The sequence below is a fragment of the Panulirus ornatus genome, chromosome 70, assembly GCF_036320965.1.
Source record: "Panulirus ornatus isolate Po-2019 chromosome 70, ASM3632096v1, whole genome shotgun sequence".
Lineage (NCBI taxonomy): Eukaryota > Metazoa > Arthropoda > Malacostraca > Decapoda > Palinuridae > Panulirus > Panulirus ornatus.
In genome coordinates this window covers 13,069,219-13,086,066 of record NC_092293.1, presented here as the reverse complement: position 1 = coordinate 13,086,066, position 16,848 = coordinate 13,069,219, and the positions used below count along the sequence as shown (strand labels likewise).

The 16,848-nt window shown below is 38.3% G+C and overlaps 1 non-coding gene across 1 annotated transcript; it reads left to right on the top strand.

Moving 5' to 3' along the window:
* The first annotated feature begins 1,999 nt into the window (after nt 1-1,999).
* TRNAI-GAU (transfer RNA isoleucine (anticodon GAU)) lies at nt 2,000-2,071 on the top strand. Its single transcript has one exon. It is a non-coding gene; the product is annotated as a tRNA-Ile (tRNA).
* The last annotated feature ends 14,777 nt before the right edge of the window (nt 2,072-16,848 follow it).

Sequence of the window (16,848 nt, the reverse complement as noted above, 5' to 3'; positions counted from 1 at the left end):
TCCTCCAAACTACGTTCAAGGGCGGATCCAAAGCCAACCTAAAAGGCTATTTGCACTATTTCCCTGCAAAACTCGTCCAAATGCCTCTCTTCTCTTTTACTAATATATATATATATATATATGTGTGTGTGTGTGTATATATATATATATATATATATATATATATATATATATATATATATATATATATATATATATATATATAAATCCTCCCCTCTCGTTTTTTTTATTTTTTTTTTAATTTTCCAAAAGAAGGAACAGAAAAGAGGGCCAGGTTAGGATATTCCCTCAAAGGCAACAGTCCTCTATTCTTAACGCTACCTCGCTATTGCGGGAAATAGCGAATAGTATGAAAAAAAAAAAATATATATATATATATATATATATATATATATATATATATATATATATATATATATATATATATATATATATATATATATATTAGTAAAAGAGAAGAGAAGCATTTGGACGAGTTTTGCAAGGAAATAGTGCAAATGACTGGGAGATGTATAAGAGAAGGAGGCAAGAGGTCAAGAGATAGGTGCAAGGATTGAGAAAGAGGGCTTCTGTATCTTCACTTCTTGAAACACCTAGAGTACAATATGATATATACAATACAGAATCTTCACCGTAAACTGAATTGCCCACCATATCTACTACTCTTGAGCTGGAAGAAATCACGGCCATAGAGTTTAATGATCTCTAATTCTTTTTTTTCACTGCTTGCCAACATTAGTTTGGAATATATATACAATACAAAGTAAGGCATCTTCACTACAAACTGAAATGTCCCATATGATACATATAATGTACAATTGGGCATCTTCACTTAAACTGAATTGTCCACCATATCTAATGCACTTGAGCTGGTAGAAATCATGGCCATAGTTTATCTTTCATTCTTTATCACCATTATTTGACACAATTGCATTATAATATGATGAATATAATACACAATTGGGCATCATTGAAATTTCAATACACAAAGAATTATAATCTTAATATCAGTGATGGTCTATACAAATTGGATAACTTTAATGTTGATAGAATTTGTAAACAATTCACCTTCTTGTCCACATAATAAGTTTATGATACGCTTGTTGTCTTTCTTGGACAATCACATGTTTACCATATGGCATCCTCGCTCCGTCTCTTCGTTGTATATCAACTGACTGTTATATTTTTCTCTTGTATCTCCCATGATGATGTGAGTTTTACAGGAAAGTGCACTTGGGAACTTATCGTGTTTATTTTCCCAGTGGACTCATGAGAATAAACTTGATCACGTGCAAAATTGTGATCCTTTTCGATATATATATATAAATATATATATATATATATATATATATATATATATATATATATATATATATATATATATATATATATATATATATATATATATATATATATATATATATGTATATATATATATACATATATATATATTGGAAAGGATCACAATTTTGGACAATCACATGTTTACCAAATGGCGTCCGAGCTCCGTCTCTTCGATGTATATCAACTGACTGTTATATTCCTCTCTTGTGTCTCCCGTGATGATGTGATTATTACACGAGAGTGCACTTGGGAACTTTTTGTGTTTCATTTTCCCCGTGGACTCATAGGAATATATATATATATATATATATATATATATATATATATATATATATATATATATATATATATATCGCTACCTCGCAAACGCGGGAGACAGCGACAAAGTATAATACAAAAATGATATAATATATATATATATAAATATATATATATATATATATATATATATATATATATATATATATATATATATATATATATATATACATACATCTATATATATATATATCCTTCAGTATGTTTACTTTCGATAATGAGAAACAGAAGAAGGAGTCAAGCAAGTAAATTTCGTCAAAGACATCTCTCTTTTCTTAACGCTGCCTCGCAAAGATTTTCATTATTTCAAATTGAAGAAACAGACGAATTTTCTATTGTCTGGTTAGCTCAGTGGTAGAGCATGAGTCTGATAAACTCAAGGTCGTGGGTTCGAGACCCACACCAGACATAATTTTTGTCTTTTTCTTTTTTCATTTTGTCCGCATCACATGTGTGCAACATTCAGTATGTTCATCCAACGTTATAGTGAAGATCTTCACAATAAATTGGGGTTTTCGACCTTATCTGAAAGGGTCAGGTCCACCAAGACGTCCTTGAAATCTTCCAGAAGCTTCTGGCGATCCTCCTCCAACTGCTGGGCACATCAGAGTTAACATGGGCCGGACATCGGTTGTGGAACGACTTAATCTGCTTCCGGTAGTTAGCAGGGATGATAATGAGGGCTCTGACCTCATACCAGGTCAGCTTGGTTCCAGTCTATTGCTTAGTTCCAGTTTATTACATAGTTCCAGTCTATTGCAACGACAATAAAAGATTAAAACTTATTTCTTCGTGGAAAATTGAGAGGAAAACACGACAGCAACATGGAGAATTACCCTGTGGTTATTTTGCCGGCTAGTCGGCAACGGTCGGTCAAACACTATTTTGCCGTGGTAATCTCAGTGCTTCATATAATACTATGTCACAAAATATGTTCTTGGGGGCGTAGCTCAGTGGTAGAGCACTCGCTTGGCATGCGAGAGGTCCCGGGTTCAAACCCCGGCGCTTCCATTTTTGTTATTTGGGAAATTCATTGTTTTCAGTCTTATATATATATATATGATATATATATATATATATATATATATATATATATATATATATATATATATATATATATATATATATATATATATATATATATATATATATACATATATATATATATATATATATATATGTATATATATATATATATATATATATATATATATATATATATATATATATATATATATATATATAAATATATATATATATATATATATATATATATATATATATATATATATATATATATCGTCCGATCAGAGAAGTTAAGCAACGTTGGGTCTGGTTAGTACTTGGATGGGTGACCGTCTGGGAACACCAGATGCTGTTATCTCTGGGGATAGGGAAGAAAGAATACTTGCCACGTATTCCCTGCGTGTCGTACAAGGCGACTAAAAGGGGAGTGAGCGGGAGGTTGGAAATCCTTTACTCTCATTTTCAATTTTCCAAAAGACGGAACAGAGAAGATATAAAGATATTGTAAAGATGTAATTGATATAAGATATAAGAATGAATGGAAGATACGAATGTAGCTGAAACAAGGAGTAATGAAGATTAAGGGGCAATGAAAATCATTATGTGGTGAAGATGAATGTATATGCTGAGATTTTGTATCGAACATCAAGAAGTAATGATAATGATGAGAGTGTAGTGATGATAAGGGTTTAGTTGGGGAGTGGAGACAATTGCCTTTACAATGATGATAAGGACGTAACACAATGAGGAACACAAACTTTCCAAAGCTACGTTCAAGTCAGACTTTGAACTAAGTTCGGTAAACAGAAGGATGATGTTAAGAGGAGAGTGTAGTGAGGAAGAGTATAGTGATGATAAGGATACTGTCAAGATAGGTTGTGGCGAAGATACGAATGTAGTGAAGATACGAATTTAGTAGAGATAAGGGTTATCAAGGAGTAAAGTTTATTCAGAATGATTATGTAGTGAAGATAAGAACTATTTCTAGTGAACATCAGGGAGTACAATGATGATGGTATGGTAGAAATAACGGTGTAGTGAAGAAGAGGGTATAGTGAAGATATAATTAAGTGAAAATAAGCTAGTAGTGAAGATACACGTTAGTGAATATGAGGTTGTAGTGAACTTAACCTTATTGACCTGATCCCCCAAATCCTCCAAACTACGTTCAAGGGCGGATCCAAAGCCAACCGAAAAGGCTATTTCTCTGTGTATTGTTAGTGGTGGTGGTGGTGTGTAGGTGTGTGTAATCATCTATTTGCACTGTATTAGGAGGGGGTTTTACACTCGTGGGGCCCCGTGTAAGTACGTTGTTTGTGTGAGCGGGTAAAATCTAAAGCCTTCCTTGAAACCAGCTTAGTCAAGATAAGGTCATATGAAGATGAGGTTGTAGTGAAGATTTTAATAAGCCTTGCATAGTGAAGATAAAGGGATCAAGTAGAGGAGATGTAGTAAAAAAGATTATAGTGAACACAAAAGGATTCAAGCTAAGTGCAGGGTCGGCCTACGGGCTTGAACTTATATTTTAGGTCAAAGGCATCACCAGTACACCCCGGCCAGCCTTAAAGTTTATCCGCACACACACACATATATATATGTATATATACATATCATACAACAGCCAGGATAGAACCCGGGACCACTGTGCAAGAGGCGGGAATGCTAACCGTTAGGCTATGGACCTGGCCCATAGCCTAACAGTTAGCATTCCTGCCATAGCCTAGCGGTTACATTCCCGCCTCTTGCACAGTGGTCCCGGGTTCAATCCTGGCTCTTGGAGGTTTGTATGTTCTATGAAGGTGCGCGTTCGTATGCACTTTATTCGTATACACATATATATATATATATATATATATATATATATTGGAAAGGATAACAATTTTGCGCGTGATCAAGATATTCCTATGAGTCCATGTGTTTCATAGGAACATATATATATATATATATATATATATATTTTTTTTTTTTTGCAAAAAAAAAGCAAGAGGGGAGGATTTCCACAAACTTGATGGTTGTGTTCAGTTCTAGAGACAAAGTTAAAAGGTTTGTGTTTCAAAGATGAACCACAAAGGATATCGTTAAATTAACTGACATTAAAATTTGTCAATTAAGTTAAGCATTTTGTACAATAGCTGTAATTTGACAGAGTTAAAAGTTCGCATTTTCATTACAATTCTAATTTAGAAGTTTGAGTTTCAATGATGGCTTGCACAAGCTTAACGTACATTTAAGTTTTGTGTTTATATGACGTATCTTAAAGGACTCTGGTAAAATAACGCAGCTGGAAGGTTTACGTTCAAATGATGGTGTTTAAATGTTTATTGATGAATGGTAGATTTAAATGGATAGATTTTAAGTTCGCGTTTTCATGAGTGACTTTAAACCTTGTGGTTGAATGTCACAGTTTAAATGTTGGTATGTACAATGTTGACCAGATGGCGGTAGTGTGTAGACACAGCCATACCAGGTCGTATTTATCATCATTAAAGTCACCTTCCTTACTTACTTATGGCGGCGATGAAATTCACTGGTTCTTGATTGTGCACCAATTAACCTATCAGATAATGGTACAATGTTTGCCTGGTGTTGCATATATCACGTCTGTTGTTGAAACACAAGAATGCCAGGTGACTTTGGGAGTGGATGATAATGTAAAGATCAATATAAATGTGGGAAATCTTGAACCGCCATCACCAGACACAACACATGTTTGGATCTGGCGGGGGGAGGGACTTGCCTGTGACGTCACGATGCCCCGCCTCCAGCCTGGCGCCGCTCTGTGTGTGTGTGTGTGTGTGTGTGTGTGTGTACTACTTTAATCATTATCACGTGAGTCTTTTGAGGAAGGATTTGTACACTCGTGTTGCCCCGTCTCTTAACCTTGTAAGTGTAAAATATGTATTCACTCCTATGTGCGCTCACACACACACACACACACACACACACACACACACACACACACACACACACATAACTTATAATATTATCTAGTATTTACTTCAGACGGATATCTTACACCTTAATTATAAAAGCCAAAGAAAAATGTATAAAAACATATACATATATTTCCACACGTGTAGATATATGTTATGTATTGAAATGTGGCGGAAAAATGCCTTATATATTAACAAACGTGATTGAGGACTTAAAGAATCTGGTACAAACATAATGGTTATTGTGATAAATGATTTATTTATGATAAATATGTATTGTGTTGCATTATAATGGTTGTTCAGAACCAAGGTTCTTAAACCTGAATCAGTGAAATACTATCAGAAATAGAAAACCTGTTAAACATAAACATTTATAGTGATTAACCACAGAATATATTTTCCTCTGTGTATGTAAAATAAAATACAGTACAGGGAGCTAGTTTGAGGAAGAGTATTTCATATTTTAACAAAATATTTACCTGTAATAGCGTCCCTTATCTTTCGTCATCATTTCTTATGTTTACTATCAAGAAATGTCTTTTATCTAACATAAAAATTCTGTCTAGGTATTTGATTAATGTTCTCCAAGGATGAGCTACATGCCACACGTGGTCAGGTCACAGTGGTGGTGGTCAGGTCAGTGGGCGGTGTGTGTGTTTGTGTGTGTGTGTGTGTGTGTGTGTGTGTGTGTGTGTGTACTCCCTGGGTTCATGTTGGCCACACCCACCGGCCGGTGGTCAGGTCAGTGGGCGGTGTGTGTGTGTGTGTGTGTGTGCGTGTGTGTGTGTATGTGTGTAGCCCCTGGGTTCATGTTGGCCACAGCCACACACCGGCCGGTGGTCAGGTCAGTGGGCGGTGTGTGTGTGTGTGTGTGTGTGTGTGTGTGTGTGTGTGTAGCCCCTGGGTTCATGTTGGCCACAGCCACACACCGGCCGGTGGTCAGGTCAGTGGGCGGTGTGTGTGTGTGTGTGTGTGTGTGTGTGTGTGTGTGTAGCCCCTGGGTTCATGTTGGCCACAGCCACCCACCGGCCGGTGGTCAGGTCAGTGGGCGGTGTGTGTGTGTGTGTGTGTGTGTGTGTGTGTGTAGCCCCTGGGTTCATGTTGGCCACAGCCACCCACCGGCCAGCCGGGCGGTAGTTTATAACTAAGACTGGTAGTTTCACATGCCACTTGGAGTGTCCCTCACTACAGAACTTGAGCAGCTCTTATCCTGAGGTGGAGCAGTTGATCCTCTCCACCAGGCTGGTACACTTGGTCTGCACCAGGTGGCTCCCTCCTGGTCATCCTGAGTGGTTGATTGCTGTGTTGGATTTAATGACCACTGACTTGTGAAGGTCATTAGACCAGCCATCATTTGATCATCTGATAAAACATGAAGCAACGCCAAATATTACATGATCCATCTAAACAATTGAGAATGATCAAGTCTGATATCGTTACGTTACGTCATCCAATCTTGCTACTCACATGTTACGGTAATCACGACTACATACATAGTGTTGTTACGACTGATGTTATGTATGTAGTTGATAACTTGTGGACACCAGGGGAAACCATCATTATAATGTCTTGTGTCACCAACATGTATCTATAATACTTCTATAACCAGCACGATCAAGAAGGTTATAACAACATTATCCTTGTGTCACCAACATGTATCTATAATACTTCTATAACCAGCATGATCAAGAAGGTTATAACAACATTATCCTTGTGTCACCAACATGTATCTATAATACTTCTATAACCAGCATGATCAAGAAGGTTATAACAACATTATCCTTGTGTCACCAACATGTATCTATAATACTTCTATAACCAGCATGATCAAGAAGGTTATAACAACATTATCCTTGTAGTTGTTGGATCAGTGTAGAGCAGAGCAATACCTGGTGAACATTACTTCCTGGTTGGTGGCCGCCATAAATACCACCAGTGTTTATAAGCTCACACATCACCAGGGGTTAAGATATGGTGTTATCCCTCACTGCTCTATATAGCACCAGCCACGGTGGGTCCGCCTCCAGCTTATACCTCACTCCTACTCTTCTATATCCCTAACTTCCTTGTGATCATCTCACTTTGAATAACTAGATCTTCACATAACAGTTGTTTGTTGTTGTTGTTGTTGTTGTTGTTGTTGTTGTTGTTGTTGTTGTTGTTGTTGTTGTTATATGTTGTAGGTTTATGTTCTGCCACTGGACGACTCGTTCTCTGATCTTACCCAACATATAAATGTTTGTGTCGAGGTTCGTCAGGTGTTTATCATACGGAGTCTGTAACACGTAAGTCTGTCTATCGTTCACTATACTGGATAGTAACTGGTAAAGGTTATTAAAGATATCTACACCAGAAACTGTGCCACACAACAAAACATACAAATCACGATATTTGCAACATGATAACATGTTTGACCATCAGCAGGTAAGGTCATCAAGCCGCACCATACATACGTCAGACAGTAACATCAGTTGTATAACAGGATGTATATATGTTGTTGGATTTAAGGGCTATCAGCTTGTGGTCATGAAGCCAGAATGTGAACCGTAAGTTAACATAAAATGATGGTCCAGGTCCAGCAGGTAGCTGCATATGAAGCTATGAATGTCTGTCTTAATTACTGACGACGTAGAGGGAAGGGTTTGGCAGGAAGGGGAGTGTGGTGGAGTTTGCTGGAGGGTTCTCGGGAGTGTTGTGAAGAAGAGATAGAAAAACAGACTGAAAGGAGGAGTGCAACAAGTTCTTGGGCTCAACCTAGGTGCTACGTTGTCACTCAAGCAAGACATCTAAAATAATCGCCAGGTTGGTTGGTTATTTGGGCTTGTGGCTCATCGACTGCCAGGGTTAATAAAGTCAACAAGTTAGTCATGATCCTCAACCAAAAATACTTGAACACCTTCACGTGTTGAAGATATTTGTAAGGTCATACACACGCTCACTAAATATTTGGCCCATATAAGTAAGGTTTTCACCCCTATTGATTGCAAGGGTCATACCTGCGGTAAAGGTCATGTTATAACCATCAATCGAATGTTCTTGAACAGTTTTCCCAGGGGTTCAAGATGATTCTGAGACCGTACACGCTCTCACCCTGTTCGTACGACGAATGGTGGAGTCAAAGGAACAGCGACCTATGAAAGGTCATTAGGTCACTAATCCTTTATATGTTCCACTTTAAAGTCAGCTAACAATCCTTTCAACGTATTATTGTCCAAATAGTTGGGACAGTGAAATATAGGAAGGTGTACGTTCAAGGAAGACATATGCAATGACAGAGTTACGTGCAGCGACGACAAGTAGGACAGACAAACCTGAGAAATGGTTGTTGTTGATTGTGTGAACAGTATTATTATTATTACCACACATCACCAGCACACCTTTGATGGCGCTCCTACACCTTCGTGGCTGCTGCACTCTACACAGGAGCAGGGGATGATGGACATCTTTGAGCAAGAAGGTTCTCCGACGAGACTGTACTATTTCTCTCCGTCCTTTGAGGATGACACAGCCTTGCTAAGGATGACTTGTCACTGGTGGTGACACAGCTGACGGATGGAGTCCTGTTACACCTTGTGAATAATATCTCATGACCAAAACAGTAGACTGGCCAGGTTGACAAGCGTATTGTGCACTTCAACTGACTAATGATATGATAAAGAAAATTACAAACATAAATATCTATTGTAAAGATCAAATCAATGATGAAACAAATATAGTTTGAATGAATAATGAAACAGTGTGGGAAGTGACACAACTTTGTAATGCTTGGTCACTTACAAATGATTAATACGAAAGCGTTAGGTATCGACCCGCAGGAGAACGTGTTTACAGATCTTTATAGAAGACATATCTATGTTAGATAAACGCCATATCAAGGAAATATCTTAACCTGGGACGTGTAACATCTGTGTGGAGAGACACAACTTTGTAATATATGATCTACTCCACCGGTGAACTTTGACAACAGAGAGTTATACAACGCGTCGCTGGACGATATTTACCACATACCTATAACGAATCTTTATATGATATACGAGACATTTGTTGGAAGTAAACATAAGAAATGATGATAGGAGATAAGGAGAGTCAAAGTACATATTTTCTTAAATGCTGAATGAATCCTGTCTTAACCTAGTTATTTTGCGTTGGATTTTATTTTATATATCCAGAGGATAATATATTCTGGGGCTTATGATTGTTATGCTTTCAACACCTTTTTCAATTTCTTATCATTTTTACTGGCTAAAAGGCCTTGATTCTTAAGAACCATTCAAATGCAACACTGTACATATTTATCATAAATCATTTATCACATTAACCATAATGTTTACATCTTATTCTTTAAGTTGTCATATATACATATGGTTCTTAATTTATCATCATTTTATTCCAAGTTTAAGTGATCCTTGTAAAGAAGATAGTAATCATTACCTTGGATGACGTACCTGAGTCTTTATAACAGAAATAATGAACAACTCCTGATTGTTGAGGTTGTGCATACCGCCGGTTGAAGACCATTAGTTCACCAATGTTGTACTGGTAATGATAAAAGTCAACATGTATATAACTTTAATGTTTGACATATACTATGGATTCAGGCTTTATGACTGTTCATATGTTTTCAAATATACCAACATTACATTGACCCTATACGAAATACTACCATTAAATTGTTTGGTCATAAAGGAGATATTCTGATCACTCCAATAATACACATGTATGTTTACCTGGTACAAAGAGATCCGTCATATTGTAAAGCCCTGTGCCAGCCAGGCAGCCAGCCTCCCTAACAACAAACTACCTGTTAGTCAAGATCAGATAAAGAGCCGGGTTGAGGTGAGGGCCCGTACCAAGCATAGACCTAGCATAGACCTGTCATGGTACAGACCACTCATATGGAGACCTGGTGAATCCAACAATTAGAAACATTCCATATTTGAGGAGACTTGTCAGGTCTAACTATGAACCAATTTCATCATGATCGTATGATAAGACCCCGTGCCAATGCTGGGACAAATTGTAATATTGAATTGTATATTGATTTCATATTTCGATGGAATTAACGATAAAGATGAGTTGCCATAATTATGAGGAAACATGTCCACATTCACACTCACCAACCCTACCCAGACAACACGAGTCGTATTGATCATTTCTGAATTCATCGGACACATCCGGGAAGATACTTTTTTACCGTATTTACTTTACTTTAAAGTTACTTTCATTGGAAATAGAGCGAAACTAACTATCTGTATTACCAACAAAAATCACTATGAGGTATAGATATCTATCTACTAATGACGTCACGTCTGATGTCACTCGAAGTAATGAACACAAACTGGTGGGCAAACGTTTGACCTCAGATGAGGTGAAGTATTTTATCTTCAGTATGATTGTTAACATGGAATAATGTACCAGTTAGAGTGGTTGGAAGCAGCATTATAAATACGTTTCACAATAAACTTGATAAATATTTACCTTCAAGTTCAAGACTAACATTATTTGCGACTCATCATTAGTCACACTGACAATATACAGGTTTATCTTTAGATTATCTGTATGTCTTCCACTACAGTAATGTGTGAGTTCCTGATATCTTCCACTACACTAATGTGTGAGTTCCTGATATGTTCCACTACACTAATGTGTGAGTTCCTGATATCTTCCACTACACTAATGTGTGAGTTCCTGATATCTTCCACTACACTAATGTGTGAGTTCCTGATATCTTCCACTACACTAATGTGTGAGTTCCTGATATCTTCCACTACACTAATGTGTGAGTTCCTGATATCTTCCACTACACTAATGTGTGAGTTCCTGATATCTTCCACTACACTAATGTGTGAGTTCCTGATATCTTCCACTACACTAATGTGTGAGTTCCTGATATCTTCCACTACACTAATGTGTGAGTTCCTGATATCTTCCACTACACTAATGTGTGAGTTCCTGATATCTTCCACTACACTAATGTGTGAGTTCCTGATATCTTCCACTACACTAATGTGTGAGTTCCTGATATCTTCCACTACACTAATGTGTGAGTTCCTGATATCTTCCACTACACTAATGTGTGAGTTCCTGATATCTTCCACTATCACCATCAGCCTCGAAGTGACCCAGTGGTCCACTGTTGTATGGATACCTTTACATTCCTTTGTATAATGGAATGTTTGTAACAACACAGTAATTAATCACATCTGAGCAATCGGAAATTTGACAAGGCATTATCAGCTTTACGTCCTATTGGCGGGCCATCATAGAGCTATAAGGCTGTGGTCATGTTTGTCTGGATGTTGATGACAGGGGCTTCCTCTCTTATGTGAATGGCTTCTAATCTGTGTAGTCTCCTGCGATCACTACAACTAGTAATGATTTTGATGTTATTCATTATAATCTCCCTCGTTAGTCTCGTTCCATGTTTTTGTTCATGATGATGTTTGATTCCACCTTCTTGTAAGTGGAGCGAGAGTCGGTGGCTCAGGGTGCAGCTGTATTGATCACCATCTTGAACTTAAATATGAAGTCTATATAGATGCAAACTGGCAGGCAAGTCAAAAATCTAAATTCTAAACACTGGCGCCTTACAAAGGAGAAACATTTCTTCAAGGGAAGAGAAAGATAAGTAATTACATACTAATGTCTTAATCATGGTACCACGTCAGTCTCTCGTTCCCATACACAAGTCATCAAGTCCAGTCTCTCCTTTGCCACTCCAAACCTCCAGCCTGACCCAACAACACTGTGGTCTGCATGATGGAAGCACACATGAAATATTCACAAGAATTTCCTTCTCTACACTTGCCTCCAGAACTTTCTTTTATGCTTGTAGGTCCAAATGTTTACGCCAGGCCTCAGCACAGACGCCATTGAGATCACCAGCTGGTCAAGTGGATACTGTAAACACATAATGACAAAGGAAAACATACTTACGGTTACGTACATACATGCAAGTATAACCTTAATTGTCAGGTCAAAGGTCAGGCCAACATAATACCTGAAGGTCGCGCCGTCATGTTCAGCCACACAGATCTTTCAGAGCTTCATGCCTGAGTACGATACCACATTACCAGCTTCCAATATTATACTACCTTTCCCGCCACACCACACAACAGCCTCACCTTAATGTCATGTAACATCAACATTTATATTTGGTCTCTGACGACAACCCGCCACCACCAGCAGACCCATGCAGGCCCCCATGTCACTTACGTCACTACAGTTTCCAGGCACCACGTGGCATTTTAGCGGCTGTTAATTACCACTCCTCTGACTCAGGCAGCTTTCTTACCTCCCTGTCTCACCCAGACGTTGTCTGCTGGCTCTCACTCCACAAACATACAACCTCTCCTTCCCAGACATAACACATCACAACACCTTACTCCCACCACTTTGATCTTTTTCTTCGTGACAATATATTTCTCTGCGGAGAGCGTTACGCGCTTGCCCTGCCTTTGACAAAATCTCGTTAGATGAACACATAAGCCAGAACTCTCTCTCTCTCTCTCTCTCTCTCTCTCTCTCTCTCTCTCTCTCTCTCTCTCTCTCTCTCTCTCTCTCTCTCTCTCTCTCTCTCTCTCTCTCTCTCTCTCTCTCTCTCTCTCTCTCCCTCTCTCTCTCTCTCTCTCTCTCTCTCTCTCCAGCCAGCCACTATGAATGTAGATTGCGTGACTGAGTGAGAGCAATGAAGTTCTTGCCATATGACGGCGAGCCACTCTGCACCCCACCGACCCACCCAGTGCATATCAACTTGTCTGTCGAGAGAGAGAGAGAGAGAGACTACCTACGAGTATTTACGATCACAAATAATACTGAAAACAAAGGCCCCGCTGGGAATCGAACCCGGACCAACTGTTTATGAGGCAGATGTGCTAACCACTACACCACGGAGCCACTTGTCAGTGGACTCAAAGAATCTGGTACAAACATAATGGTAATGGTTTCTGATAGATATGTATTGTGTTGCATTATAATGGTTGTTCATAACCAAGATATTTAAGCCTGAATCCTTAAGATTATATAAAAAATAATAAAAACGTGTTAGAAACATAAGCATTTATGATTATAAAGAACAGAATGCATTATCACGTGGGTATCTAAGAAATAAATCCAATACAAGAAGTTAGTTTAAGGCAGAAGTATTTCATAATTTAAGAAAATGTTTACCTCTACGTGCCTTTTCTTTCGCCATCATTTCTTATGTTTACTATCAAGAAATGTCTTTTGTCTAACACAAAAATTCAGTATAGGTATTTGATTAATGTTCTCCAACGACGCGTTGTATAACTCTTCGTTAGTGAAGTTCATTTCGTGTAATGGATCATGCATTACAGTGTTGTGTCTATCCACACAAGTTTTACACGTCCCAGGTAAAGATATATTCTAGAGATAGTGTATATCTAACATGTATATGTGTTTTATAAATATTTGTAAAAAGTTTTCCTGAGGGACAATACCTAAAACTTTCGTATTAAAGTTGATCAGTTGTAAGTGATCAAGCATTACAAAGGTGTGTCCATTGCCACAGGTGCTAGTGATCCCGGGCGGGTCAAGGTATTTCACCATCTTTGTTTCCTCAACACTTCTAGTTATATATGTTTCAACCTTGATGTGATCCTTACAATGAGTATTCATGGTTTGTAATTCTCTTCATCCTTATCATAGCATTAATCAGTTGAAGTGCAGAATACTTATATGAAACTGACTACTGTATTCTGTTTGAGACATAATGCTATAAAAGGTGTTACCGGACTCCACTCGTAAGTGGTTATGGTTCACATTCTGGCTTCATGACCTTTAGGTGATAGCCCTTAAATCCAACAACATATATACATCCTGTTATACAACTGATGTTACTGTCTGACGTATGTATGGTGCGGCTTGATGACCTTACCTGCTGATGGTCAAACATGTTATCATGTTGCAAATATCGTGATTTGTATGTTTTACCGAATGGTAGAGATTCTGGTTTAATGACATTTCTTGCTAATAGCAAGTAAATGCAACAACAGATATACATACTTACGTGTTACAGAGGCCATATGATAAGGGCCCGAGCCAGGCAAGGACCTGACGAATATCTAAACAAGAAATTCCCTGTTAGGCAAGTTGAAAACGGCTGTGTAGAAGCGAGGACCCGTAATAGAAAGAATAACTACAACAACTGTGATAACAACAACAGCAACAACAACAACAACAACAACAACAACAAAACTGTTACGTGAAGACCTAGCTAATCTGACACAAAACATAACTGCTAAGAGAAGACTTGGTGAACATAACAATAACATAACTGTACAGAAAATAATAGTTTCTGAGAAAATGTCAAGTGCAGACCTGGTGACTCTCACAACAGATAATCATTATTCAGCAACGGATAACAATTGTATACAGTAACTTACAAACATTGTTTCTCATGACAGAAGATGATCCAGCCTTTACACACGACAAACTACAGACAGCACTGAGCTCCGGCACGTTGAACTCTCCACTAACTACCAGGAACCCTCCTCCTCCTTCTGACGATCCCGAGAACATTGTGTGTTGACCACCCGACACCCACCCACCCCACACCTCCTGTATACGTAAGGCTGGTCAACAGTAGACGGTCTCCTCCCAACACCGGTCACGACGACTCTTACCTGAGTGAGGAAGGCTGCCACCGTAGCCAGTGAGGTGGTACAGGGTGTGTGTCTTCACCTGTTGCTTATGTTTCCCAGGTGTGGTCGGGCAGGCAGGCAGGGGAGGTGGCCTGGGTAAACAGCCTTAGTTAGGTATTTGTTCTTGACTCCAGCCAAATCTTGCCACCACCGGCCGGACCAGCGGGGTACCAGGTGACACCTTCCCAGGTGTGGGGTCCTGGTTATAGCTCTCCCGGCTTGGCTGGATAGGCAGTGACGTCTTCCATGTGTGGGTGATGAGGAGTTTGTATGTGCTTGATCTAACGTATCATATTGAGAATGGAGTAATGATGATACACAGAGACAGCCAGCCGGTTACAACTATTATTGATCACCAGGGAATATATGTATTTTCTCAGTAGATATCTATAATTCAGTATTAAACATCTAATCATTCCATAGCTATAATAAGCTTATCCACAGATGTTTCTGAAGACCCAGGGTGCAGATTTGTATGAAAGCTAGTCAGTTAGGACATGCATAGCGTACCTAAGAATTTGTTTTGATGTAACATTTATTTCTTAACATGTCATTTCTTTTTTCTTATATATAGAAGGTGTAAATAATTAACCCAGTGTGTAGCTCCATGACTTCTTCCTATCTTTAAGCAACAGAAGACGATAAAGACTTGCATGTAAACAGACCAGTTCTCACCTGACTCCAGGTAGACATCAAAGTCAACCTCTGGTCGACATCCCAGTTAATCTTCTGGTCAACTAAAAGATATGTTATGATAGATACATGGCTGGATATAGACTCTATCACACCAATTATTGATCACCATGGAATGTATCACATAATTTAGCATTTTATTATGGGATTTATACTGAAAATGAAATGATATATATAGGCTGATCCTTCGATACCGCTAATATGCGTATACCATAACTTTTCTGGAGGCCAGGGTGGGTGGGTGCAGATATGTGTGACAAGTCAAACCGTTGTTAGCACTTGTACAGCCACGTAAGAATTGGTTGTGTAAATCACGTCTACTTCTCAACATGTGTTGATGAATACATCGTTGAAGAAGGTCAAAAACAAACCTACCCAAAGTATAACTGCAGACATTATACTTGGTTGTGAATACTGACAAGAGAAGAATAGATACGGGTTGTACATAAACAGTTGGTGTCATCATAGGTATAGCCATTATCCTTCAGAAATATTAAATTACTTTCAAGATTTACTTCGTAAAAGGTTTTATGGTACAAGGGAAACCAACTGATCTTAAATCATTATGGTACGAGGGAAACCTACTGGTCTTAAATCATTATGGTACGAAGGGAAACCTACTGGTCTTAAATCATTATGGTACGAGGGAAACCAACTGGTCTTAAATCATTATGGTACGAGGGAAACCTACTGGTCTTAAATCATTATGGTACGAGGGAAACCAACTGGTCTTAAATCATTATGGTACGAGGGAAACCTACTGGTCTTAAATCATTATGGTACGAGGGAAACCTACTGGTCTTAAATCATTATGGTACGAGGGAAACCTACTGGTCTTAAATCATTATAGTACGAGGGAAACCTACTGGTCT